Here is a 27867-nt window from a genome sequence, read left to right as displayed (position 1 = left end):
ATACATGTTAGAGGGGATGCGGGAAAATTGAGACACCAGGGCTCTGTCGGTGGAGTTGGGACCTCATTCAACCATTCTGGAGAGCAATTTGGAACTCTGCCCAAAGGGCTTTAAAATTGTGCATACCTTTGATCCAGTAATACCACCACTAAGTCTGTATCCCAAAGAGATGTTTTAAAGGAAGAAATGACCTATGTGTATAAAAATATTTATAGAAGTTCTTTTTGTGGTAACAAAGAATTGGAAATTGAAAGGATGTCCTTCAATTAGGCAATAGCTGAATGAGTTTTGGTATATGATTGTAATGGAAAACTAATGTGCTATAAGAAAGAACTGGATGATTTCAAAAAAGTCCTGGAAAGACCTACGTGAACTGATGCAAAGTGAAGTGAGCAGAGCCATAGAACAATGGGCATAGTAACCCACCAGGAGAAATCTCCGAAAAACAAAACAAAATGCAAAGTGAAACACGGAATAGTTGAGTCTCCATTCAGACTCCATCATCTTTTCCCGGAGGTGAATGGAATTTTTCATTGAGAGTCTTTGGGATTTGTGATCAGTGTGTTGCTGACAATAATAGAGCACTCACAATTGTTCATCAAAAAGTGTTTCTGTTACTGTGTCCAATGTTCTGGTTCTGCTCACTTAACTGGGCATCTTAACTACTTCACTGGTGGGAGTTTTAACTGTAGATATAGTATTCCTCTTCACCTGTAGAATTTAAGCTCACAGGATTCCTATCTTTTCTCTTAACCCTTTGGAATCCAATTTTCCCCAACATAGGCTATGCATTAGGTTATACCTGGCTTTCAATTTCTCCATAAGAAATTATAAATAATGTTGGTTATGATCTCTTCTTAATGAAGTCATGCAATCCCCAATTGACCAATTCTTTCTTTTCTCTATACTCAGTAGCCATCCCTTTCAAGAATTTTACCATGAATGAAAGTCAAGCTCATTGACCTGCAAGTTACCAAGGCAGCTTTCTTCCTTCCTCCCTTCCTTCCTTAGTCTTGTCCAGGTTCAACCTAGTGTTTCAACACCAGGGGGAAGACATCCCCCCCTCAGGCACAGAGAAATTAATCTATTAACCAATGTTAGAAATCTTTAGAAATGGTAAATTATAAACAAGTATTTTCTGCATAAAAGATATTTCTTCCCTAAGATTTTTAGGAAGTCACTTCCAAAACCTCTGTCATTTTATTATTCATCAATACATGAGAGGAATTCTGGATTCACAATAACAAGATGGGATTGCCAGCCTCCTTGGCAAGTTATCTCAATTGCTAAATGGCTTGCATCTTTCACTGGCTCATTTCAGCTGCTGGTAGGTGGCAGTGTTCCCTAGATTCCCTGAAACATATCTTTCCCATCCAAGGCCAATAGAGCCAGATTTGCCCCTCTTGGAGCAATTCTTTTTTGCAATTCTCATCTTCCAAAGTCCTTCCTGATATTCAAAAATTAATCAGCTAATCAACCATCCATTAAGATAGACCATTTAAAACCACTTGCTGGATGCCCATCGTGAAGAAGATAAGCAGGTGCCGAAAACAGAAGCTAACAAAAGGCATATTGCATAGCTGAGGTTCAGTTCCATCCAGTGAAGCCAGTGTGGCACACGCAAAGCAATGGAGAGGCACTGTACTGTGCCATGGCATCAAGTGGCTTGTGACCTCAAAACTCATAGAATGGGAGTTTGGAAAGCTACCACTTTTTTACCTCCAGATCCCAACTATTACATCTTCAAACATTGACTAGATTGACCATTCTAACCAGCCCTAAAATTCTCAGCAATCTAAAGGGAGGAATTCTAGCCAAATAATGTCTCTGGATCCCTAGTTTATTAATTCACTAAATAGAGCTCTTTACTTTCCATTACAACATCTCTCCCTCTCTCCCTCCTTCCTTCCTTCCATCCCTCCCTGCCTCTCTCAGTCTCTCTGTCTTTCTCTCTCTAATTATAGGCCTATATGTATATATACACATATAAATAAATCTGGAGAGAGAGAGAGAGAGAGAGAAAGAGAGAGAGAGAGAGAGAGAGAGAGAGAGACAGATGATAGAGATGATAACTGTCTTAGGGTAATGGCATCACTTTGCTAGGACTTATAACTTCTTTGGGTTTTATTCTCCATCTATTTCCAGGTCAAAATTGACCAATCGGAAGAAAAGACAAGAGTAGAGATTAAAATTATTCATTTCCGTGCTTATGTGAGGAAGACATATTGTCTTGGTTCCTTTTATTTTCCCCCTTAATCTCGCCTCACTGCATCTAGAGCCACTTTTTCATTAGATCTTTCAATGAAAGAATTGGCAACTTTGGAATTAGGTTAACATCATCATCATCATCATTGCTCTCCTCATTATCATAGTAATGTTATGTTATAAAAACGATTTTGTCAATATTTCCATTACTCAGTCTTTCTGTGGGTACTTATACCACTCTATCCTTTATCCACTTTTTGTTAGTCAACAGTCCTAACTAGTGGTTGTATCTGAGAAATTCATCCTCTTTTGGCAAACTCGCCAATTAACCAGCAAGCAGTTTCCCTGGATTTGGCTAGGCTATCCCTTCAATGGCGGAACACGGTTCACAATGGGACCTTTCCAGGAAGATATGACCTGCCAGAGCTGACCTGTCCTTTGTGAGCTCAAGTTCTCTCTACAATTCAATGAGGCCCTAGAAGAGGAAGTTTGAAAGGAATCCTAGAAGCTATAGGAAGAGCAAAACTCTGGTCTTAGCATCATCTAGTTTTGCATTCAAATCCTACTGAAGACATCTAATCAGTGTAATCATGACAAGTTACCGAAGTGCTCTAGAATTTAGTTTATACATCTGTAAAATGGGGATAATCCTTGGACCTGTCTTATCCAGATAATGCATGTGATTGCCTTGTGAAACCTTAAAACACTATTATGGAGTGTAACTATTATTATTATTATTAACACCATAGTGTTTCATGTTTGACAGGAGTTGAATATGCCTTTATTCTTGTCGACTTCTCTATGCCATAAGTAGTGCAGGAGTCACAGGCTGCATTGGACAAATGAGAAAACTGGAATTCAGAGAGGCAGTGACGAGAGACCAAGGTCCCACAGGTACCAGTGGAAGAGTCAGGTCTTCATACGAGTTCTTTGATTCTAAATTCTGTCCTCTGTCCCACTACCACCCCCTCCCTGCTTCATGTAGATACGTGTTCTGGCTATGACAACCCAACGACAAAATGGATTTCAACAAACTGATTTATCCATTCGTTTATAGGTGTTTCTTCTGTGGTGACTCTAGGTCAGACTACATCTAGACACTGGAGAGCCAGAGCCCCAAACAAATATGGCTTCTTGTCTTCATGGAGTTTAGAGCCTGCTGTGGAAAATAACATGGAGCATCCCTAGATAAATGAGGGCAGAAGAGATAGATGGCCATTCCCTGATACAAAGTGGTGAGGCTCACAAGTGGGGGCTCCGGAGAAAACTTGAACTGGTCCCCAAAGGCAGTCGTTATTGATTCTTCAGACTGGAAGGGATTCCAGGCATGGGGCCCAGTTGGAGCAGGAGGTGTGTTAGGAGTGTGGAGGAGCGAGAGCAGCTTAGCTTTAGCTGGCCCATCAGGTCATGAAGGGAGCCACATGCTGCCCGTCCACAGAGTTGGAAGATGCATCGAGCAAAGATGGAAGGGGGGAAAGCAAGGAGATTTGATGTTGCCTTAGAGTCAAGAGGAAGTCCCTGGAACTTTTCGGAAGGGGAGAGGGATGAAGTCACACTTGCTCTTTATAAGTATGACTAGTTAGCTGCTGTGTGGAATAGAACGCGCTCTCCTATTGCTCCTATTAGCTCTGCTAAAAGGATGGAAAAGTAGCCTCGTCCCTGCCCTCAGGAGCTTCTGCTCTGGGAGAACAGATAAGAAGATGGGCGGATAAATAACAAATGATGACTGCATAGAGGAGGGGAGAGAATAGTATAAGGAACTGAAGGAAAGAGTGAGGCCCAGAGGTTTTCTATCAAATATTTAACAACCAGCTCTCTGAAAAAACAACACAAACCTCATCTCCCTTCAAGTTTAATCTATGCGGAACATTTTCTCCATCATTTTGTTAATCTATGACAATCAATCAAGGCCCAATTTTTATTTTTACTCTTTTCTAAGAGATAAATGCTCACACTGAAAACGTAATAGTTCTCTTGAACCAGTAGAAAGTAGCCCTAGCCTGTTCCCAGCAGAGATAACTTCTAGTTGGGGAATCTAGCAGCCTTCATGGAAGAGCTATTCTCTAGCTCGGGGGTCTCAGGGATGGCCACAGTAGTGAACAGGCATGCACCCATGGGTCCTGGATACTTGGTTGCATTTAAACAAGGTGGCCAGGAAGGGAAGGAAGATTCCATTTTCAATGTTGGTTGGTTTTGAACTTATTGAGATAATGTCTCCAGGCTTCCACATGGTGCTCTGGCCCAGATTAAAAACAAAGGAGTTGGAAACCAATAATTCGCTTCATCCTGTCTTGCCTTCAGGCCAAAGTCAGCCAGAATCCTCCTTGGGTGGCTCATCTGTGATTTGGGAAAGGTAAGTAAAGTACAGAACAATCTGAATTGTCCTTCACAAGAGTCAATGAGTTCATCCATCAAAGATTTATTAGCACTAACCATATGCCAGGGACTGTTTGGAAAGGAAGATAATGATTGGAGAAGGCTTTATTGATGGAGATGCCATGGGAAGGTAGAAAGGGGATCCCCAATGGAATTCAGGTGTGTTGGTCTCTTAAATGTGCTTAGGAATCAGTGTTGTCAGTCCGAAGGACTTAACCCGAGTCCTGGTAAATCTGAAACCACAGGAGCTACTTTTAGATGGACATTAAGCAGAGCTCTCAGGAACTTAGCTGTGTGCCTTTTGTGAGTTTTGTGTTTGACTCTTAAACCAAAACTGGACTGCAAAAAAAGGCCAGCCTGCCTGATTCCTATATCCAGCTTCCCCACAAAGATCTGCTCCCCATTCAAAGGCTCCCAAAGTTCTCTAATTTCTGGTGATGACTTGTTTAATTGCTATGGAATTCGACCTGTGGCTCTCCCTTTTTTCCTGCTAATAAAATTTATTAAGACTAGCTAATATTTCTAGAGTACTTTAAGTTTTGCAAAGTATTTTATATATGTTAATTACATTTATTCTTCCAATTATCTTAAGAGGTAGAAGCTACTATTATCCCCATTTTACTATGGAGAAAATTGAGGTAGGAAGAAGTTAAATGACTTGCCCAGGGTCACAACAACTAGTAAGTGCCCGAGTCAGGATTTGAACCCAGGTTTCCCTGGCCTCAACTCCATTACTCTAGGCACTGCCCAACCTAGCTATGCCATTTTAAAAATTTCTTTCCCAAATTCCCCTCAGCTCTTCCCTTGTTCTATTTAGAAGACAAGGTTCTCCAGTAGAATGACCCTAAAATGAATGACCTGGTTGCCAGCACTTTGGTCATGAGCATCTCAACAGAAAGGAGGCAGCTGTTGTCAGTGGTTCATCCCTAGATCTTTCCTTAAAGCCCTTCTAGACTAGTGAGTCTTAGCAGGACTAGTCTTCTGCTGGAAAGGCCTGTGAGATCTCAAGCTCCTTCTGTGCTGTGATAATAAATCAAGGAAAGGCTTTAGAGGGAGAAGTTTCACATGTGGGGAAATGTATTAGGCCACCGCTCCCTTCTCCATTCCTGATGGCCTCTGTCTCTGTCTGTCTCTGTCTGTGTCATCTGTCTGTCTGTCTGTCTCTCTCTCCAGGGTTGAACCAAAGAATTCTGAAATGCAGGCTTATTCCGTGGGATGGAAGAAGTCCTCTACATTGGAGGATTCTGTTGGGATAACATTAGTCCTTCAAATCTTGGATGCATATCCTACAAATGTTCTAGATTTCCTAAGCACTCAAGGGCTGCAAATCTGGAAAGGTTCCTTGGTTCTAGTGGTCTTTAAAGACTATCAGAGAGCACCTTGATGTCAACTTTCCTGTTTCTGGGTCCAGCCAAAAGCAGGAGGAAGAAGAGGAGAAGATAATAGATGTATATCAAGAAATAAAGGGACCTTTTCTTATTTTCAGAAAAGCTTGCTTTGGGTCAGGATCTCTGTTAACCACAAACCATGCCAATTTGATTGGTACCTACCTGTCAACCACATGTAGAATGCTGTATTGGCCATTCGAGGTCATTGTACCTTTAGGGAAAGATCAGCAAGTGCTTATGTAGTACCCACTGGGCAGAAGACTCTGTACTTGTAGCTAATGGGGAAACAGAAAAAAATGACTCCTTCCCTGCCTGAAATCCATCTATGGTGGGCGTAGGGGATATGGACACAGACATATAATCCAAAACAGGACTGAGCAGGGACAATGTAGTAAGTGTAAAGAGCACAGAATTTGGGGTCAGAGAGCCTGAGTTCAAGCATGAACTCTAGGGGATCTTGGGCAAATATTTGACCCCTCTGGTCCCCATATTCCTCCTCTCTAAAGTTAGGGAGTATCTCTAAGGGGGTTTCTAGCAATGAATCTTTGAGCTGATGGGGAAGATCTACCTTGCTTTCTTGGAGATTCCAAGGAATGAATGAGGGGCATCTGGTAAATCCCTGGCCTCTGGTAGCTGATCTGTGAAGGTGTAGGCCAGCTCTCATTCACAGCCTGGGGTGTCAGTTTCTGGGGTCTGGTCCAATTCTCTGATTGTTCTATGTGTGTGCATCTTTGCTTGTCAATAAGGCCAAGTTGCTCTCTTGTATGAATTGGCTGTCCAAACCTCTCTTCACATCATGGATAGGATGCCTCCCTCCTCTAATCTCCTACCTTTTGTGTTTTTTTTTTGAAACATTACCTCTCTGTAGTATTTGATACTTTTGGTCACCACCACTGCTAGAGTCCCCACCCTTACCCCTTCTGGATAACCAGTTGCTTCTCTCCAGGTTTTTCTGACACTGGTCAGTCTTATTTCTTCTCCTACCCATGCATGCTCCTTCTCAGACTCCTTTTCTGAATAATCATATTTTTCTACTCCCTACATTTGGGTCAGACCCCAGGGCTCTGTCCTGGGCCCTCTTCTCTTATATTCTTCCCCCCTTAATGATATTATCAGTTTTTACAATCCCCAAGGATAGGAGAAACTTTCCAAAGGGTTTATATTATTGCAGAAGCCACAGGACCATCAAATGCCTCCAGTCTCTCCCATCTTAATCCTTCCTCTCTACAACTAACAAATTTAAACTCTTACAGTGCCAATCTAACCATGCCATTCTCCATTCCAAAATGGACCAGTGGCTCCCTCTTGTTTCTTGATTAAAATACAAATTTCTCTGTTGGGCATATTCACATTTTCTCAGAAGTCTGCATTTCCTTCTCTTTCAAGCATCCTTTATTCTGGTCAATTTGGTTTACTAGCTGATTATCTTAAAGAGATTTTTCTCTCCCATCTCTGAGCCTTTGACCATATATGTCCTCCTTACCCTATCCTTACCCCATACTGGGAGCAAATTTCTTCCTCACATTTCCCAAAGAATCTCTAGAGTCTTTCAAAATTCAACTTAAATATCCAGTGGAGATAAAGCCAAACCACCCAGTCACTAGTACTTGCCTGGCAAATCCCTTAAAATGAGTTTCTTTTTATTTATCTATGCACTATATAATGCTTTTTTCCCCCTGATACAATAGAAGTTCCTTAAGGTCAGGAATAGTTTTTTTTTCCTTTCTCTCTTCCCTCCCCCTTCCCTCCCTCCCTCCCTCCCTCCCTCCCTCCATCCTTCCTTCCTTCCTTCCTTCCTTCCTTCCTTCCTTCCTTCCTTCCTTCCTTCCTTCCTTCCTTCCTTCCTTCCTTCCTTCCTTCCTTCCTTCTTTCCTTCCTTCCTTCTTTTCCTCAATGGCATCTAACATTGAGCCTGGTGTACAATAGTACTTAATGCATTCATAGTGAATTGGATGAATTATTGATGTCTGATTCTTGTCTATTCATTTGAGTCAGTTAAGTGGCACAATAGAACATGGGGTTTGAAATCAGAAAGAACTGAGTTCAAATCCAATCTCAGATTCTTACAAGGTGTCTGACCCTGGGTTAGTCATTTTGCCTGTTTGCCTCAGTTTCCTCAACTACAAAATGAAAACTGGGAACACCCACCTCCCAGTGCTGTTTTGAAGTTCAAATGAGATATTATTTGTAAAGCATTTAGCACATTGACTGCATATAGGAGACACTTAATAGATGCTTATTTGACCTCTCTTAACAGCCAGAGAGGTCTGTGTAATTCCAAGGCACCATGGAGTGCCACATTGAGAAGAGTGAAGCAAACATCTCTGGGGGCCATTTGAAGCAACATCCACAGGGTCCATACTTAGTCTGGTCCTGATGGGGGCACAAAGTGAATGTTAGTCTCCTTGAAGTATTAAATGGTGGTGGTTCTGGATAGCTGCTATGTCTATGGCGCCTCCTTCTTTAGTAATGCTTGATATCATTTCATGGAATGATAGTAGAGAAGATAAACTGCCTGATCATCTCGCTAACCAGTGGGGAAGGGAGCTGCCTGGCCCATGAGCACATGCTTAATTGGTGTCCTTGCTCAGATTGGAATCTAAGTCTCTCCTGAATCCAGGTCCATCACTCTACCCTTTACTTCTGGAGCTTTCAGAGTTTCTGACCACTACCATGCCGGTGTGCACGTGCATGTGTCCGTGCACATACATCTACACACACAGAGCTTTTGTGAGCTTGCTACTTCTTGTTTCTTTGGCATTTATTGAAGCTGATGGAGTGGACTAGATAAGAGCCCCCCAGAGTATCAAATCTGCCACTTAAAATGTTGAACTTCCACTTAGGAAAAATGTCCTGCTTTTTAAGTGCAGCACACTCAGCCTCATCACATTTGGTCTCCCTCTCGCATGTGTGCTTCTGGTCCCTGGGTGTTGGAAACTTGCTCTGAGAGTAAGTCCCCAAACTCTCTAATGCAGGAGATCGACTGTGGGGTGTACTCTGACAGAGGAAGCTGTATGTCTCCATGAACAGAGATACTAAGCAGAGGCAACGATGGCACCAGGAGCCCGGACACTGACCAACATATCATCACCAGGCATTGAGGGACCTGGAAGGGGCTCAAAAGTCTTCTCTCAACATGGCCCCATAGACTTTGAATCAAAACATATACATTTGAATCCTGGTGTTGTCACTTCAACCTATGTGACTTTGAGCCAATTCCTCCATGTCTCCCTCAGTTTCCTCACCTGTAAAACAAAAGGTTTGGATGTGGAAGACTTCTAAACACACCTACAGCTTGAAATTTAAGTTTCTTTGACCCTCTGATTTTTCAGATCCTTTTCAACTTTAAATCTGGAATCATCTGAGCCTCAGAATGTGAACAAAAAGCTTAGGACAAGAGAGCAGGAATGATTCATCTAAAGTTAGCCAAAGATTAAGCATCAGAATAAGTGCTTAATCAGTACTGGATCTGATCAGGACGTGGGGTTTCTGATCAGGAACTCTTTTGGGTTGTAGACTTCAAGAATGAACTGACATTCTTCATTTAAATTCTCAGAGTCTTCTTTACCTTGAAGATGCCACTTCCCTGAGACCTCTCCTCTGCTTGGTCAGTAATGATTGGAACCACCATTTCATGATCTCCCAGGCTGTCCATACTCCCTTCTCTCCTAGATCTGCTCCAGATTCTGAGCTTTATCATCTCCTCATCAGTTCCTTTGCCTCTTTTCCTTTTGATCCTCTGCTCCCTACTCTCTTTAAGTCTCTTCGCCCACCACAATGGAAATTCCTTTTGGGTCAAAACAGCCTTTTCAGGCTGATATTTGTTCCCAGAACTTAGGACAGCGACTGGCACATTTGTTGTCATTCCCTTGTTTCAGTTGTGTCTGATGTTTTGTGACCCCATTTAGTATTTTCTTGGCAAAGATATAGGGATAGTTTACCATTTCCTTCTCTAGTTCATTTTACAGATGAGGAAATGAAGGCAAATAGGGTTTAGCGGCTTGCCCAGGGTCACACAGATAGGAAATATCTTCAGCCACATTTGAATTCAGGACTTCCTGACTCCAGGCTCAGTGCTCTGCATCATTTAGCTGCTCTGCCCCTGGCATACAGAAAGAAGTTCAACTTTCTCTCTTCTTCTGTCTCTCTCTGTCTCTATCTCTGTCTCTCTCTCTCTCTCTGTGTGTGTGTGTGTGTCTCTCTCTCTCTCTCTGTGGATATATATATCCAATAAAATGTAATAACATTTAAAACATGGACTTGTTTCCTTTTTCATTGTTGACATTCCATTTCCCAACTCCATGTCTTTGCAGTGGTTGTGCCCCAGGCCAGGAATGAGTTCCTTGTTCATCATAAAATCTCTCATTTCCTTTAAGCTGCAGCTCAAGTACATGCTGTATGCAATCTGTTATCATCATCATCATCGTCATCATCATCTCAACTTCTGTCCTTCACTAATAATCTTGCAGTTAACTATCTTGGATTTCTGTTGCATTTATTCTGTACACATATATATATATATACATTCATATATTTTCCACATCCTCCTATAAGTACATCTTGACTCTCCTGAACTAGTACATACTTCTTGAAAACAGAGATTCTTTTATTGGCAGTGAGAGGGATCTTTGTAACCCCAGCCCCTAACACAGTACTTGGAACTTAGTAGGTGCTTAATAAATTCTTAGTGATTGGTTGATGAAGTATATTATCAACTACATTTTAGTTGTTGTTGTTTTTTTAAATTTTGCATTCCAAGGGGAAATTGCAGCCACTGTCCTGCTTAGGGCACACATATGTCTTTTCTTCTATCAATCTGATCATGTGACTTATTTTTAAAATCATTATTTTTAACCAATCCGCTGTCCACATGTGAGATAGAGAACCCATTGAGCTGGTCTATGAAAGCCTAAAACCGGGACAGAATCTGCAGATAAGCAATCCTTTGAGTCCCTTAGAACTGAACAGGGAAAGCAGAGCCAATAGACCTTTTGGGAAATCACATATGATTTTAAGGACCCCAAGCTTCTTCCTGAAGCAAAGGCTCATCACGTGAACATTCATACCTTTTGGGGATGTGACAGGGCTGCAAGTCAGGCAATACTAGAGTCCCTGAAGAATTGAAGTCATTGAAGGGCAGTGGAGCAGAGCATGTTGGGCCAGAGTAGGCTACAACCCATTAAAGAAGAAGAATTGCCCAGGAGAAGTGGCATAAAGGGCGCCATCAGAGAGATGTATGGCCAGAAAATAAGGTGAGCCAGGCATGCGGCAAAAGTGAGGGAGAACCTCTGCACCTCTTCAGCCCATGCTAAGTGCTTAATAAATGCTTCTTAAAGTCAATGGTTGGGAAATTCATTGGAATCTGTATACTGTCAGAGGAAGTAGGAGGAAGACTACAGGCATTTGAATGGACATTTTGCAGAGGAATTCTGGAAGGACATGACAGGAAACCCTCATGTGAGGAAGAATGGAAGGATCGCTGCAGAACAGTTGAAGCATGGAGGAGCAATGGGCCCAGCTAGGCAAACAAATAAGCACAGAGTGAGAAATATGATGGCGTCGTCACTGTCATTAGCCAAGTCGACTCAAATTATTGACAACCCCAAATTCTCTTTTTCCACAATTATATTTGCTTGGGGGTCTTCTCTCAAGTCCGTCTGAGAGGAGATGCTGCTGCCTTGGAACATAAAATTTCCAACAACGCAGTGGTGCTCTGCGGTCTTGCCTTTTCATGGCTTTCTCAGCTCGTTTCCGTTGGTCCTTGTATTCTCTCTCTGTTTTTTCCCGAAGTGTCCTAATAATTGTGGTGAGCTTTGTCAGAATGTTTTAGGAATCTTGGGTTAGGAGGTGTGGCCAGAAGATCTGAGAACGACTTCCTGGAGCCTCTCCTAAAACTTTGGCCTTCTGGTTGGCCTAGAAAGATTTGGAAGGCAGGAAACTATTGCTAGATCGGAGCTTATTTTCTCAGCTACCAATTAGAATTGCAAACCTTCCAACATGGATGCAGAGCCATGAAAATGGGAAAGTGTGGTCTGCCCTCCAAAGTTAAGGGCCAAAGTCAAATGGACTTACAGATAGAAAAGTCATCAGATCGCTAACATAATCTCATGAGTCTCTTGTTTCAGAGTATGCTGGGAGATAAGGAAAGAATAACCTCGCACACCGAAGACTTGATTTAAAATCATAGAATGGTCTGTGCTCACAGAGCAGAATGGCTAAACTTCAACTCAAACTCAGGCCATTTTATGCCAGAGAGCATTCCAGATGATCAGAGAATCCACTGGAAAACTGGGAAGCAGGAGGAAAGGCCACTCATTGAAGAGATGGACTGTCCCTTCCTGGAAATGATCAGAAATGCAATTGCACCTGTGTGGGACAAGTCACTTCACTTTCAGGCCTCAATTTCCTCAACTGTAGAATGAAGGGTAGGACTGAATGATCTCTGGGGCCTCTCCTAACATGAGATCAATGATCTCCTGGTGATTCACCTATACTAGGTGCTTTAGGGATTTTTTGTTGTGTTTTTTTTTAAATGCTTCTCTTAGGGAACAAGCCTGCTTAGTAAGCTTCTTCGGCTTGCTGAATCTTTAAAGGATGATGGATTATTAGGAGTGACATGAATGCTAATGGGAACTGACCTTTATGGAGCACTTAAAAGTTTGCAATGCATTCCATAGCTCATTGAAGCCTCACTAAAACCCTGTGGAATAGGTATGACAAATAATATCTTCAGTTTATTTATGAGTAAACTGAGGCTGAGAGAAGTAAGACCATGAGGCTGGCCAACGTCCAAGGAAAGGTTTGAGGCTTCGTCACTCTCCTAATTCGAGAACCACTTCTCATGCCATTGCATCTCAGTGATTCTGTGTGAAAAGCTTTTCCCGGGGAAAAGCTAAATCTGCTTCAATCTCCTTTTGAACTTAAGGGGGACGACATCTTGATTTCTCTGGATATTTCCAGCATTCCACTGGAGCAGTTGGATTATCCCTCTGTCATTCCTCACCCTTAACAGGTAACCAGTGTGCCTTTTCTCCAGTCACACAGTTCTTTGGATTGGTCTAGGTTGTAGCCTGCTTACTCCCACCTTGGAGTGGATGACTGCAGTATTTTGCTCATCCGACTTCATGTCATGGTTTGGCCAACAGATATTTCTCTATTTATGGGATTTCTCTGAATGGATGGTTAGGCTAAACTCCTTGGGATGGTTCCAGTTCTCTTTCAGGAGCTGTTGTAGTGTCCTAGACCTTGGCTCCATCAGTACAATATCATTGGCATCCTGAAGACCTCATCACCAACAGGAATCTCATTCCAACTTGAAGTAGCCTACAATTATGTCTGTTCTCGTTGTTCTCGTTGTTGTTGTTGTTGCTGCTGCTGCTGCTACTACTACTACTACTACTACTACTACTACTACTACTACTACTACTACTACTTTCTTGAAGAGCTAGCCACATATTTGAATATACCTAGGCAATGTGGGGTAGTGAGAGGAGTACAAGTTCTGGAATCAGAGACCTTGGACTCATCTCTGTCACTATCTGGGTGTTAAAGGGCCAAAGACTTAAGACGTCCTCAGCCTCAGTTTACCCCTGAGGGATTTGGACTATTTCTAGGTCTGAATCAATCCTCTTAAGTTCCTTCCTTTTCTTGAGTCTCAGTTTCCTCATCTGTAAAGTAAGGGAAGTAATGGCACCCACTTCAAAGAGTTAAGAAGGTCACATGAAGTTATATCTGTAAAGTACATTATAAGTCTTCAAGTGCTATAGGTGTATTTGCTCTTATGAGTATGTATTTTTTATAGGGAATGTATTAATTCATTAGCAGTTGTCATCTACTTTGGTCTCAGGTCCCCTTTACCTCCTAAAATGTTGAGAGCTTTTGTTTATGTGGCTCCTGTTCCAATTCTATGTGGGTTATAGAATATTATGTAGGTTGCTGCATACAAAGTTAAAATAGCTTCATTTTATTATGAAAACAATTTGGACATGAACCCCTTAAAAGGATCTAGGGAACCCCCAGGGGTCTCCAGACTGTATGTTGAGGACTGTTAAGTCAACCTTTAGGCTGTGGGTGGCCAATCTCCAAAATAGTAATTTCAGAGTAGAGTCCAAGGATGTCTGTCAAGGTAAACCTTGTCCTCCCCAAGCCTGACTCCCCCCCTGAAAGTATGAATGAAATGGCAGAGGATGACGTGGTCTTCAGGGCTTTTCCGAGCAAACTCAGATAATGAATGAATGACTAAAGAGAGTTTAGTAGGCCCTGGCCGTGTTCTAAGCTGATGAATGTATTTCAGAGAAGCTGCCTCTCTTGCTGGTTATTTTTATTTGGTTTTAGTTGTTTTCCTTGGCTTTTTTCTGAACATGGATAGAGATTAGGGAAGCCAACATATCGGCTGTGGCATTTACTTTGTTTGTGCATTGGTATAATATTTCATTACGATGACATCTCCCACCTTGGCAGAGAAATTCAGAGAACACATGTTCAAGTCATCTTCCCCGGGTGACTTTTCAGCTGGCCAGGTACACCTTGGAACGGTGTTTTCTGGTGGAAAAGCACTTTGGGCTTGCACGGGCTCTGTGACAGGTAATTCTTTAGGGCTGTTAGCACCTACTCACCATGGAACTGATGAGGTTTCCTTCTCTGTTTCCCTCTGGGATGTGTGGAAATCTGAGAACAGTCACAGATTCAGAAACCAAGTCCTCCGTTACAAAGCTGAAATGAGAAACAGGAGGAGCTATCGAGGAATACGTGTACACCTAAATTAAATATATGCAGATATGGGTGGGCACATATGTAGGTATGAACATGCGTGCATGTATACTCCCTGAAAAACAATGCAGAAAAGAGTCGCCGTGATAATGAAAAGGCTCCAGAAACCTCTTAAACAGGGCCATGTGAAGAGAATTGAGTGTACATGGGCTGCTCAGCTCAATTCCTCAAGCAATCATGACTAGTGCATGACTAGCTAAGTGCCCCCAGGAGGCCAAAAAAGCAAAGAAATGCCCCCCATGGACCAACATTTTCATGTATCATCCCTTTTGGCATGGGGGCAAATAATTGGAAACAGAATGGACAGTTGTCAACAGGAGAAACATCAAGAAGAAATTTATTAAGCATTGATGATGCTCTAGAAGTTGGTAAAACTCTGCCTTCATGTGCCTCTATACCACAAGGGTGACAACATTTTTTAGATCTAACTAACAACTGTATATATATATATATGTATATATATATATATATATATATAAAAGAATAAGTTCATTTATGTGTGTGTGTGTGTGTGTGTGAGTGTGTGTGTGTGTGTGTGTAGGAAGACTAGCATCAAACTTTGTTTTGAAAGAAACTAAATACTCTAAAAGGTAAAGGCAGAGAGGAAGTGCATTCCAGGTACAAGGAAGAGCAGGTAATAAGGCCAAGGGATGGGGGATGAATGTTGTGCCTGCTGAACAATAAGAAGATGTGGCTAAATGGATCGGAGCATATGATATCATGTATGCAAAGGGCTTTGAAAATCTCTGGATGCTATGGAAATGCTAGCTGTGGGAATGTTTGGCATATTATTTTTCTGTAAGAAATGAGGAAAAAACGGGATTCAGAGAGATATAGGGAGACCCATTTCAACTAAATGAGAGGTAAGCAGAATCAGGAAAACATTCTATTTATTGACTAAACTAATATATAGGAAAAGAATAATAAATGATCATGAACATTGTGCAATTCTAAGGACCCATCCTGGTCCTGGAGAAGAGCGGGGGAATTGCACTGGTTTCCTTTCTTTGGAAAGGTGGGAGGTAATTGGCTTGGGATACTGAATGTTCTCAAATGTGGTCACTAAGCTGGTTGATTTTCTTTGATACAAGGGGAAGATAATTTTCATTGTTACTGCAGAGGGACAAGGGTCTAACAGGAAGTAACTATTTTTTTTAATAAAAAGGCATTTAAAATTTTAAAAATAGATGAATAGTGTCCTGGATAGAAGAGCCAAAAGAACCAAGAAGACCTAGCCTGGGAAAGAGAAGTCTTGGGAGTTGGGTATGGCAGCTGTCTTCAAAGACATCATAGAATACCAAAGTCGGAAGATAGCTCACAAGTCATTGAATCCGAACAGCTCTGTTCCCAGATGGTAGCTGCTCATAGCCTATGAATGAAGACTTTGAGGAACTTTGGCCAGTCCTTCCCACCTCCAAAAGGAACTAGATAGCTCTATGCGTTGCAAAGGTGTCCCTGACATCATCTATTGAAGTTAAATTTCCCTCTTTGCAACTTGTACCAAATGCTCCTAGTACTACTAAGGTAGGATGTGTTTTACACGAGAGAGGAGTTAGATTAAACCTAGGAAGCTCTAGAACTCAAGCCTAGAACGAATAGGTTGGAGTTCAAAGAAGGAAAATTTCAGTTCAGTAGAAGGAAGAACTGTTTAAAAAGTCAAGTGGTTGAGGAATCAATACCGCCTAGAGAAGTAGTGAGCCCTTCATCACTAGAAGTATTTCAGCAGACCCTAGAAAATCACCAGTCATGAAAACCAGAGAAACTGTTCCTAATTTGGAAGGATCTTTGACGTGATGACCTATAACCCCTCTGCCAATGCTAGCATTCTATGATTCTATATCATATGGGGCCATTTGCCAGGACAAATGGAAAATTCAGGTTAAAGAATATGAATTTGATTAGGAGAAGAAAACAGTCCAGTTTCATGGAAGGAAAGCTGAAGAACTGAGTTCCTGTCTTGCCTGAGTCCAATACTTATATGGCTTGTGCAAACCATTTTCCTTTTTGGGCCTCAATTTTCTCATTTATAATATGGAAGACTTGGCCAGATAATCTCCAAGGTCCCTTTCAGCTGTCTATCCATGCTTTTATGGTCTCTGACAACAGGATGCCTGGGGAAGGTTTTACAACAGGGCATGAGGGAGATTTGGGAACATTGCATTTGGTTAATATCAAATAAATGATGTACTTGGGGGAAAAATGAATGAGAAAAGTGTATGATTTTCTATCAGCCAACTAATTAATGAAGGAATTCAGAAGAGGAACCACTGAGCCAGGAACCCAGTCTCCAAAGCCGATGTCAGCCAAATACCAAGATCTTAAAAGAGACTTTGAATCACGTCTGTGAGTGAGTCAGAGAAGGCATGTAGAAATGTGTGTGCACATGTTTGCATTATCTTTAGAACTGCGCGTGTGGGGAGATAACTACTGCGAGCTTTTAGTGATAAACGAGAAGCATGATATACTCATAGCATAGGGGTCTAATATCTCAATGTACCTTTTTTGGTTGACTTTTTAAAATCAAGGGCAAAAATCTAGTGAATGCTATTGTAGAGATTGTTCCAATGGAATAAAAATTAGATCCGCCATTTACATAGCACTCTAAAGTTGGCAAATCCTTTCTATACATTGTCTTCAACCCTATCGCATGGAAACCTCATCTTGTGAGGCAGGGATAATAGACATCATCACCCCCATTTTCCAGATGGGGAACTGAAGCTAAGAAAGGTGAAATGCCACACGCCCATGATTATGGTTATGTAGCGAATAAATATCAGGGCGAGGATTTGAATTGTCATCCCTGTTGAATCAGAATCCAAGACGTTTTCAGCTCTTATGTCCTTGGAATGTGGATGGCGCAGAAGCATATGATGTATGCACAAATTCACACACACACACATACACCTATTCCCTGCTAGAAATGAGTTTCTTGGAAACAGAGATTGTTTCATGTTTGCTTTGTCTCCTAGCCAATAGCACAGTGCAAGAAAAACAGAGCTTTGTAACAAATGTCTGTTGATTGGCTGATTTCTGTTGATCTTTATTGCTCTACATAAACTGGCACTGGAACTTCATAGGCTTCCTGTGAGGTAGAACTATCCCTCCCCAGGTAGAGGAGCAACTCTCTGGTCATCTGCAACTGTAGAGTGTTCCCTGGGGTCAGTGTTTTGTTCCTGATCATCCTCCTGACTCTGAGGCCAGGACTCTCACCATCGTACCATCATAGGTCTCAGGACTAGTATCCTCATCTCCCCTTGACAAGGGAGTGAACCGAGTCTGAGAGAGGTGAAATAAAATGGTCTCCTGGAGGAGGATCTGGAGAGCTATCTGAACCCAACTCTCAGGACTCCAAACCCTGCATTCTTTCCATTCCAAATGGACAAATCGGTGCCAGGAGAGATGCCTATCTCTTCTGCTTCCTAGCTCAATGGAAAGCTCAGAGCCTAGAGAGAGCCAGGAGAAAGGAGGGAGAAGCAGCCGGGGACAGACAGGTCCATGTTTGCTGGCTGGACTCCGGCTGAGGTCCAGAAGTTGTGCTCCTGGCATTGACCCCTCAGGAAACTCAACAACCCGAAGCTTCCACGGACTTCACAGACCCATAGCAAAGCTCGTGAGAAGCAAACAGATGTCCTGGCAAATGGAGAGGTGCTTCAGTGAACCATGCTAGTGTAGCTTCACTTGGAGAATCATGTTGGATAGAGAACGAATTCAACAAATGGGCTGCAGTCCACAACCACCATGGCCCTAGCCATCTCCCCTTTGGAAGATGGATGGCTTTCTTGACGTAGTACACATGGCTACCCAGCAAAGCTGGACAATTTAAGGAATACAAGATTCCGGGCAGTTCCTCCTCATTCCCTAACTGATAGAGCAGGCAAAAAGCAGGTAAATGTGGACATAGAGCTGATGAAGAATAATATTCATTTGACCCTCCCAAATGTCAAGGATCCAGATGTGCTCCATTATACAGGATCTTGTCGCTGGGATGAAGAACAAGGGAATAGCAGGATTTAGAGTCTGGGGACCTGGATTCCAATTCCAGCTCTGTTCACTTTCTGCATGACCTTGGAATGGTCACTGAACCTTTTTTTCTGGGCCTCTCCCTCTCCTAGAAAATGACAGTATTAGAATAGAATGTTTCTAAGATCCTTTCCATTTCTAAATCCATGATCTCCGGACCACTGCTGGAAGCCAATAAAAGGACAAGTATTTAGAAGAGGATAGTCTCAGGCTTGTGGAACTTTTTTCTCATCGAAATAGTCAAGTAACTTTATATCCTTTGGCTCACTCGGGCCTCGAGTATCTCCGCTGTCCCACCAGTGATGCAGACCCCTCCCTATTTCTGAGCTGAAGCAACAAGCCAATGCCTTGGCAATATTTGAGAGGAATAAAAAAGCCACTTTCAGAGCTGCTGTTCAATGTAGAAAATGACATTCCAGGGACCTAATACACTAAAGCATGCCATTATTATCAAGATTAAGTTTGTGTTGCATACGGCACTAGCCCACTCAGGCTTGCACATTCTCCCGTTAAGGAGAACATCCATTCTCTTCCGAAGCCATGACTGATTTTATAGCTGCGGCCCATACAAATGTCACCAAGATCAGCTGAAGAGCCTGGAGTCAGTGACACTGAGCAGCTAGGAGCACGCTGCATTGTTGGAAGGGGGAAATCAACAATTAAAAAAATGTTTTGTTTCCAGAAACAAGAAGGGGATTATCGATCCATAGCTGTACTTTGATGAATGAATGTGCTCAGGGAGCTGGAATCCAATAGGATGAAAACACATTGAGGGTAGGAGCTGCTTGGTTTGCTCTCTTTATCTCTAGGGGCAGCAGAGTGCCTTGTCCATGGTAACCAGTCAATAACTAATTGCTGGTTGAATTGTCAGGAGCTGGAAACTCGCTCTGTGAGTGTAGATCAGAAGCCATCCGTGCTTCCCATTTGGCTAGATGGCTTGTTGTAAACTCTCCCAGATCTCTCCCCACTCAATATGCTGGAGGGTCTTCTTCCTCTGTATCTCTGGACATTACGAGTCGATGACTCTGTCATCGACTGATGACTCTGTCTTTGGCTCTCTGATCCGGACGCGTCTTTTCTGGATCATCCCTAATTCTGATGAGGTCCCTTAAGCTCTTTCCTGCATGTAATTCTTGGTTGGAAATAAATGGTGGTCTGTTTATCATGCGCCATCAAATCTGTCCCTGTTGTCTTTTCAGTGACCAGCTCCATCAGTTCTCCATGACTTGGATGGGCATACAGCATTTCTGGAAGACTGGGAGTGTCCACTTGTGTATACACGCCCAAAGCCCCACACAGCACACCAAGGTTTTGGACTCCAATGGACACTCCTTTAACTGCTACCACCAGATCCATACTCGAGTTATGGCTCATGGCTGAAAACCACCCCATTTGGAAATAGCCTTGCCTGCCTGCTCATGGTTCTATCTGCCCAGTCCAAGAGTGAGAAAACCTCAATATGCTTTGAAAGCATCAACAAGTGATTTCAATATGACCAGGACAAAATATTGGAGAGGAAGCGACCAGCAGCTCTTTGTCCCAACAACTGGCCCAATTAACATGCCCAATGAATTCCAATTGTGTTTGTGAGTGCCTATGGCTTTGGGAAATTACAGGGAAGGCTTCCATAATATCTAAACTGGAATGGGCCATCGGCATCTCTTACTCCATGCCCTCACTTCGCCAGTGAAGAGTCTCTCAGACCTAAGGAGGGAAAAGGACTTGACCAAGATCTTTCAGGGAACAAATGACAAAATCTAAAACTGTGTTTTGATTTCCAGACCTATCCTGGAGAGCTTACCATTGCGTCACATGGCTTGATAGGTGAAGCAAGCTACATAAAGACAACAGAACTAATAATTGTGCCTCCTTAAGCAAAGATGAACTCATCATTCTAAGTTGGGGCTAGATGACTTTTTTCTGGTGCTCTTCAACATTTCATGAATTGGGACTCACGAATTTAAGGTTAGTCAAATAACTATTATTTTGTTGTATACTTCCCAGCATAGAAATATGCTAGATGTTTTTACAAATAAGCAAACTGAGTCTCAGAGAGACCAATGGTGTGCCATGTGGTCATACAGAAGGAGCAAGCGAGAGTACAATCCATAAGAACCTTAACATCACATAGCTGTTCAGTTCAAATGAGATAGAGTCAACATCTAGGACTGTATGTTCCAGAAGCACTGAAAGGAATGAAGCCTGTGGTTCACAGGAGAAAACAAGTCAGACAAAGATGAGTCAGCACAAAATATATGCGATGCTATACAGATATCTCACTAGAGAGAAAGCCATCCCACCCTTCAGAGACCCAGAATGTGGCCCCAGAACCGGGCTTTCCAGAGAGGAGAGGAGGCTACGAGGCTGAGAAGAGGGAGACGACCTCAGCCTGAAGCACCTTTGTGAGGTGGGGAGTGCCAGGCTCACCATCCTGCATTTAGGATGAACACACACAGCAGTCATTATGGCAGTGAGTGACCTGAGGCTAAAAGGTTCAGAGCCTCAGCCACAAGACTCCCTGTTGTCAGAGCTGGGACTTGAACCATGAGCTTCCCTTGCAACCCCAAGCTGACTTCAGAAGACAAAGAGTAAACTTGCCACGACTTTTAAAGAAATCAGCCATGACCTCCGGTGTCCTAAGAATGTAACGGCATCGCATCTGAAAATATTATTTTAAATAGCTCCTGGAAGTGGATGTGCCCTCCAATTCTTTCCTTTGCCACTGTCTATTAGTATTTCAAATAGCCCATTACATTCCCACGAACAGGCACCAGGACTCTATAAAGCTTCCGGAGCCTCATCTCAGAATGAGACAGGAAAAGCCGCCAAGTCCAGAAGTTGTTGGATTGGGTGGGGCTTGGGGGAGGGAGGGAAGAGGATTTCAAAGCCAGTCCTGGACGCATCGTAGAAAATGTCTTTAAAGGGGACAACCATGGACATTGAGGTATGGTTGTGCTACATTTGGGGAAGGAACTCTAGTGCTTGGGGAGCCCTAGATTGGAAATTGTGGACACATACTTGGACCAAGCCTTCTGGTGACTGATATCTCTCATATTTAGTCCCAGCTGTTCGAGTACATTTTAATTTCTAATGAAAAATACAAAAAAGAAGAAAACTTGGAGAAATCTAGAGACCAAAAAGATGAACCCGAAGCCTTATCCACTTGTGACACACACACCAACACACAGTCTGCAGAATTTACAAATATGCATGTACATGCACATATACATGTGTGTATCTATTTATAAACATATATGTATATGTGCGTGTATACATAGATGCCTATGTGTGTATGGATCTAGCAACGTTTTAGTTCCTCTATAGTTGAACTAATGAGAGAAGTGAAGAAGGTCAAGACTACAGGTGGGTGTGATGGCCCCAGATGGAAGCTGATTTGGGCCACTGAGGACTGATGTCATGAACCAGGCTTGGGGAAACTGTGCTCATCTAGGGTCTGTTGGGATAAAAGATATGATGAAGAGCAAATTGGTCTCTCTTTTTATTTTCCTTAGGAGCTAAAGTCATCCCATTTCCCATGTCTTTGAGGGGGTACAACTTTCTCTTAGGGCCATCCTGAGATCTCCTGCAGTCTCCTGGGAAATGAAAATCCATCCTTCTCTTACTGGCTCAAGCCCTCGCCTTCATTTCCCTCCCTTGGCAGGAGTGCATGCATTGAAAGATGCTCATTCACAGTGACAATGCTGGGAAACAGGCATGTGGGTGTGAGGGAACCCCAGAGACAGTCTTTGGAGGACTTTTCCCACATTCTGAGAGTGAAATAAAAACACAGAAGAATGAACCTGGAACTTGGAATGGAGATGCTGTGGAGGCCATGGGATTGAGGGACAAATTATAGGAGGAAGACAGAACCCGGGCGTTATCCAGTTGTGCTGGGGGTGGAGATGTTGGTGAGGGCGATTAGCCTGGATTATGAGAACAGGACCCATGGTGACCCTTCAGAGGATCAGAGCTTCAGGGTGAGAAGAGGTCTTGGAAGTTGTCCGCGCCCACGTTCTCATCTTAGATATGAGGCAGCAGAGGTCCACAGAAGCGAGTGAGAGTTTTGAACCCTGGTTCTTGATACCAAATCCAGCAGCCAGTTGGCTGTGCTTCCCTCTTCTCCAGTTATATGTGCCTTTGTCTTCCCACACTAAAGTCTTCATTGTGAACTACGATTATTGGGGTGTGAAGAAGACCCTGCCTTCCGAAAGGCAAGTAAAGAAGCCTCCGGTTCTTCTTGGTCCTTCTGAGCCTTGAGTGTGGGTCTTCTACTGCAAACAGCATCTATCACCTAAGGGCGGGACTTGTTGAATTCTGAGCTGCTCACTACCTGGCCAAAGGGCAGGGAAAATCACTGTTCAGCCCCAGTAACTTTAGGAGATAATGTACCACCCTTCTTAGCTGTGTGACCCGGGGCTAGTCACTTAACCCCAGTTGCCTGGCCATTATGACTCTTCTGCTTTGGAATCAATATTGAGCATCAATTCTAAGACACAAGGAAAGAGCTTCGTTTTGTTTTTAAAGAAGGCAATGTACCAAATTGTCGAAGGGTTGACATCTGTGTTAATGGAGAGAATGCCTATTTAAGGAAATTCATTATCCTGGAATCACTGTTTTCCTTAAGCTTTCCAAGGCATTTTTTCATTCCAACTCTGCCTTCTGCAGCTGGGTTTTGCTTTTGTCTTTGTATATTGGGCAGTTTACCCATGACCTTCTTTTTTATAGGCACTTCATCTTTTTATTAATTGATTTGATTATTATTCAGCCATTTCAGTTATTTCTGACTTTTCATGACCCCAGCTGGGGTTTCCTTGGCAGAGATGCTAGAATGGTTAGCCATTTCCTTTTCTGGCTCATTTTATAGATGAGGCAATTAAGGCAAACAGGGTTAGGTGACTTGCCCAGGGTCACACAGGTAGGAAGTGTCTGAGGCCAGAATTGAACTTAGAAAGATGAGTATTCCTGACCCCATGCACAACACTCTATCCATTATGCCACCTATCTGCCCCCAGGGGCATTGGTTGACTAAGTCAAATCATAGAAACATTATATTTTTTAATGGAAAAGACAACTGAGACATAGAGGTGAAGTATTGTGCCCATGGCCACAAAAGTGGCCAACATCAGAGCTGTGATTCTAATTGTGGATCCTTGCTCACAAGGCTACACAGTTCTTCAAGCTAGTTGTCATGCAATTCTATGGCCAGCCTTCTTGTGGGTGTTCACTGAGATTCCAGCACAGAGTCAGTCCTAGATCTGAAAGGTGGTTTTTCCGTCTGAATCATACTTGCCCTCCTGGTCCCCTCTCTTCTCAATGGCATCACCCAAATCCCCCTTAGACAGCATGCACTTGAAAGAAAGAAAGCATGCGATGGAACTCATCTGCCACCTAGACTGGATTCCAATGTGCAGTGTTTGGGTGCCCATATCCTTGGTGGTGTTGCCTTCTTTGTTCACTGGGGTCCTGAGTTCCTTAGAGATTCCATCCATCCTCTTTCTCCTCTTCTTTCTTTTCATCCTTTTCTTCTCTCTGTTTGTTCCTCTTATTGATTTTGTAGTGGAATAAGCTTGTTCCATCTTTGATTGGTTATGTTTCAGGAGGCTCCAGTGCCAAACTCCGGGAGGTCATAGCACTGTTTAAACTTTGCAATTTAGAATAATATTAATAATAATAATACATCCTTGTCCCTTTGCTCTCCGGCTCTTGCCTTGAGCATATACTTACTCCTGATAAGCCCCATTACATACTCCCCTCTATTGTTTTAAGAGAGAAAAGAATCTGGCCTCCTGGGCACGAGCATCCACAGTGGGGACCAGTTTTTGAAGTGCCAAGTTTAGCTGGCCTTCAGTCTGGAGGGGCTAGTTCCCTGTGGACCCCAGGGCAGCCCTGGGATGGGGCACAGGATTTCAAGAAATCCTGGTCAGTGAGTCACGAACTGGTTACTACCAATGAGCACAGAGGCCAATAAAAGACTTAATAAAACATTCAGAGTCTTCTTGCCTCCTCTGAGAGCATGACAGAAGCCTTATTTCTGCTACAAAATAGACTTTATGCAACCAAGCTCAAAGAGCATCCAAATGGTGAGGTGGCTGCCTTGTCCCTACAGGCAAGGTCACTCACAAATGGATCCTAGTCCGGGGAACAGAGTTATGAAAAATGGAGGTCCTGATGGGCCAAGGACATGAACATTGGACATGTGGCCTGGGAGGGCCATCAAGAAGTGGGAAACAGGGTTTCCAGTGCTGGCAGCTTGTGTTCATAGGGTTGGAAGCAAATGCTAAATGACAAAAGCAAATCTTGTCATGTTCAGAGTAAGCCCAAAGCACAGGGAAGACGGGATTTCAGTGCCCTGGAAAACCGTCGGACAGCCTCAGAGTCTTTCCCATCCACTTGCCTGATACCTGCAATTCTAGTCCCGATGACTGTTGCCTTTCTCATTAGGATTTGATGTTAAATTCTAAACATCCCTGGGAAGCTTAACCTTGGATCCATTCTCAGTCATGTATATCTTAGTGAAAATAAGGCTCAGAGAGTAGGTTTTTATGGGGAGAGAGAGAGGGAAAGGGAAGAAAGCACTGGGTAGCTGGCGGGGAGGAGGGAAAGGGGGAATATGAGGGGGTGTCCAGAGGCACGGAAATCACAGATCTGCTATTTCACACATTTAGCCACAGTTCATTCTGGGGAAGGCAATGTGTTCGGTCTATTGTCATTTGTGTACATGATAAATGTGTCTCCCTTCTGGGATGTTCTTGGTCTTGTTTGTTAAGCTTCCAGACTTAATGTCCCAACGGCTTCCAGGTTTAGATGATGTCACCTCCTCGGTTTGGTCTTCACTGTCTTCCTAATGTGGTCCCATCTGAATGGGTCCACCATCCCCAAGTCCTTCACAGAGTCTATGAAGTCACACTCATTGTTCTCCCAACCCAGCTTTCTATCTCCCACCATCGGGTCCTGGTCCATGACCTTGCTTTCCCCATGCCTCTTCGATACTCCTCGTACCCTTCACAGCTCAGCTCCTACACTGCCCCTGGTTAGATCATCAGTACTCCATCAAGCCCTCCCTCAGCAGTCATGCTCACACCTCTCAGTTTCTATGTGAAGTCCAACCAGTAGGAATTAGGAGAATAGACTTCTTTCTTTCATTTTTTCCTTGATCTTCCAAATCACGATGCCAGGCATATAGTAGGCACTAAACGAATGCCTATTGGATTGGATTGGATTCAAGGCTGGGGATCTGTCTTCACAGTCATAACAATAATCACAAGAAAATGGTATTTGCAAGAGGCTTTAAGTTTTTCTACTACCTGAGAGTCTGCTACCAGCTTTCCCATTTTGCAAAGGGTAAACTGAGATTCCGAGAGTCGGAGCGAGTTTCCCAAGGTTACCCAGCTAATCCGCATTAGTGGCTCAGCCTGGGCCCAGGACACTTCTGGCATGCATTTCTTCCTGATGCCAAGGGGTGGCCAAATATAACCATATGAAACCATGTGTCTTGGTTGCCTTCAGAACAGAAAGCCAAAGGGGATTAGTGGATTGAGTCGCCAAATATCTAGTGAGGGTCCGTAATAGGCAAGCAAATGCACATGAACTAAAGTAGAATGCAGGCCCCACATTTAGAGCTGACAGTGGGGTTACAAATCATTTGCTGCTTATCTAACTGTGCAGATGAAGAGAGGAGCTTCACCTATGGCCACACAGGAAGTAGCCAAGCTAGGATGCAAGCTCTCTTTTTCTTTGATGCTCACATCTATTTTCTTGCCACTGAACCACACTGGCTTTCCAAGAATGTGGGAAATGGGAGCCAGAAGGAAATGAAAGATTGGTCTGCAGTACTCTTCTAGAATCTAGGCTCTCCATTTCTGAGAGAAGTGTTCCAGGTGTCTGCCGTGTAGTTGGGATGGAACTCCAGCAGAGTTTCATTTAATCCAATTCAATAGAATTTTAATGAATATCTATAGAATTCTGGGTATTTTCCAGTCTTTTAGTTCACAAAGACACAAATTAAATAATCCTTGCCCTCAAGAAGCTTACATTCCTTTGGAGGAAACACTTTGTACACAAAATTTATACAAAGAAGAAATGCAATTTATAGTAGGAACATGCAGAAGGATGTCAGGGGGGAATAGCAAAGGACCAAGGAACTCTCAAAACCCTGAGAGGATGGCACTTGATCTGAGCCTCAGACACAGGTAGGGGTTCAACGAGGCAGCATTGAGGAGATGGACACATGGGAGACAACCTGTGCAGGGAAGCAGTCATTGCAATGGCATGCCACAGGCCAGTGTTATAGTCCAGGTGAGTGTGAATGAGCACCTGAGTGATGGTGAGGTGAAGACCTTGTGAGTAGAGAGAAGAGGTCCCATGTGAGAGGTGCTCCAAAGGCAGAGTAGGAGGCAGTAAATGTCTATTAAACCCCTTCTATGTGCCACGCAAGCCCTGGATTAACTTCTGGGCATGCAGAAAGAGTTGATAAAAGACAGTCAGTCCCTCCCCTCAAGGGACTCACAGTCTAGCGAGGAGACAGCAATGGACAATTCTGAGGAGTTCAAACTAGCATGAGGAAAGTTCCGCTGATAGAGTCACATCACGGTTAGAAAGATGAGGCAGTCGTTTCACAGAGGCACCATGTAAATTAGAAATGGAGCTGAATGGCTATGATGGACATACATGAAAATGTGCCCAGTCATAGTGTTAGATTCAAATTTAGGGTTAAAGACTGAATATATTAATTATAGGTCACCAAGGATTTCACTTATAAAAATCCTAAATGAAACATTCAAGTTAGAATGGAGTTTTATGGTAATTTAATTACAACAGGAGAAAGAAATTATTAGAGAGAGAGAGAGAGAGAGAAAGAGAGAGAGAGAGAGAGAGAGAGAGAGAGAGAGAGAGAGAGAGAGAGAGAGGGAGAGGGAGAGAAGGAAAGAGGGAGAGAAGGAAAGGAGGTTAACTCAACCACTCTGGCTCAGGCTGAGCCAAAGCGGGAGTTTAAGGCCCTGGAGAGCCAAGGCAGAGAAGGGAGTCAGTCCTTATCACTCACGTGACCGATCTGAAGAGAAGCTGTCTGAGGGGAGCTCCAAGATAGAACTGGCCTCTAGCCTTCTCCACA

General features: G+C 43.1%; 1 long non-coding RNA gene across 2 annotated transcripts; it reads right to left on the bottom strand.

The window, feature by feature from the left end:
• Nucleotides 1-2118: 2118 nt before the first annotated feature.
• LOC103093698 (uncharacterized) lies at nt 2119-27867 on the bottom strand. Of its 2 annotated transcripts, none has more exons than XR_459830.3 (4): nt 27799-27867; nt 14585-14681; nt 6132-6244; nt 2119-4542 (listed from the first exon to the last, which is right to left on the bottom strand). It is a non-coding gene; the product is annotated as an uncharacterized LOC103093698 (long non-coding RNA). The 2 variants fall into 2 exon arrangements; XR_001626927.2 differs by lacking the exon at nt 2119-4542 and adding an exon at nt 4609-4814.

This window comes from Monodelphis domestica, chromosome 1 (assembly GCF_027887165.1).
Source record: "Monodelphis domestica isolate mMonDom1 chromosome 1, mMonDom1.pri, whole genome shotgun sequence".
Classification (NCBI taxonomy): domain Eukaryota; kingdom Metazoa; phylum Chordata; class Mammalia; order Didelphimorphia; family Didelphidae; genus Monodelphis; species Monodelphis domestica.
Note: the sequence above shows the minus strand (reverse complement) of the source record. Positions and strands in the feature narration are given on the sequence as shown.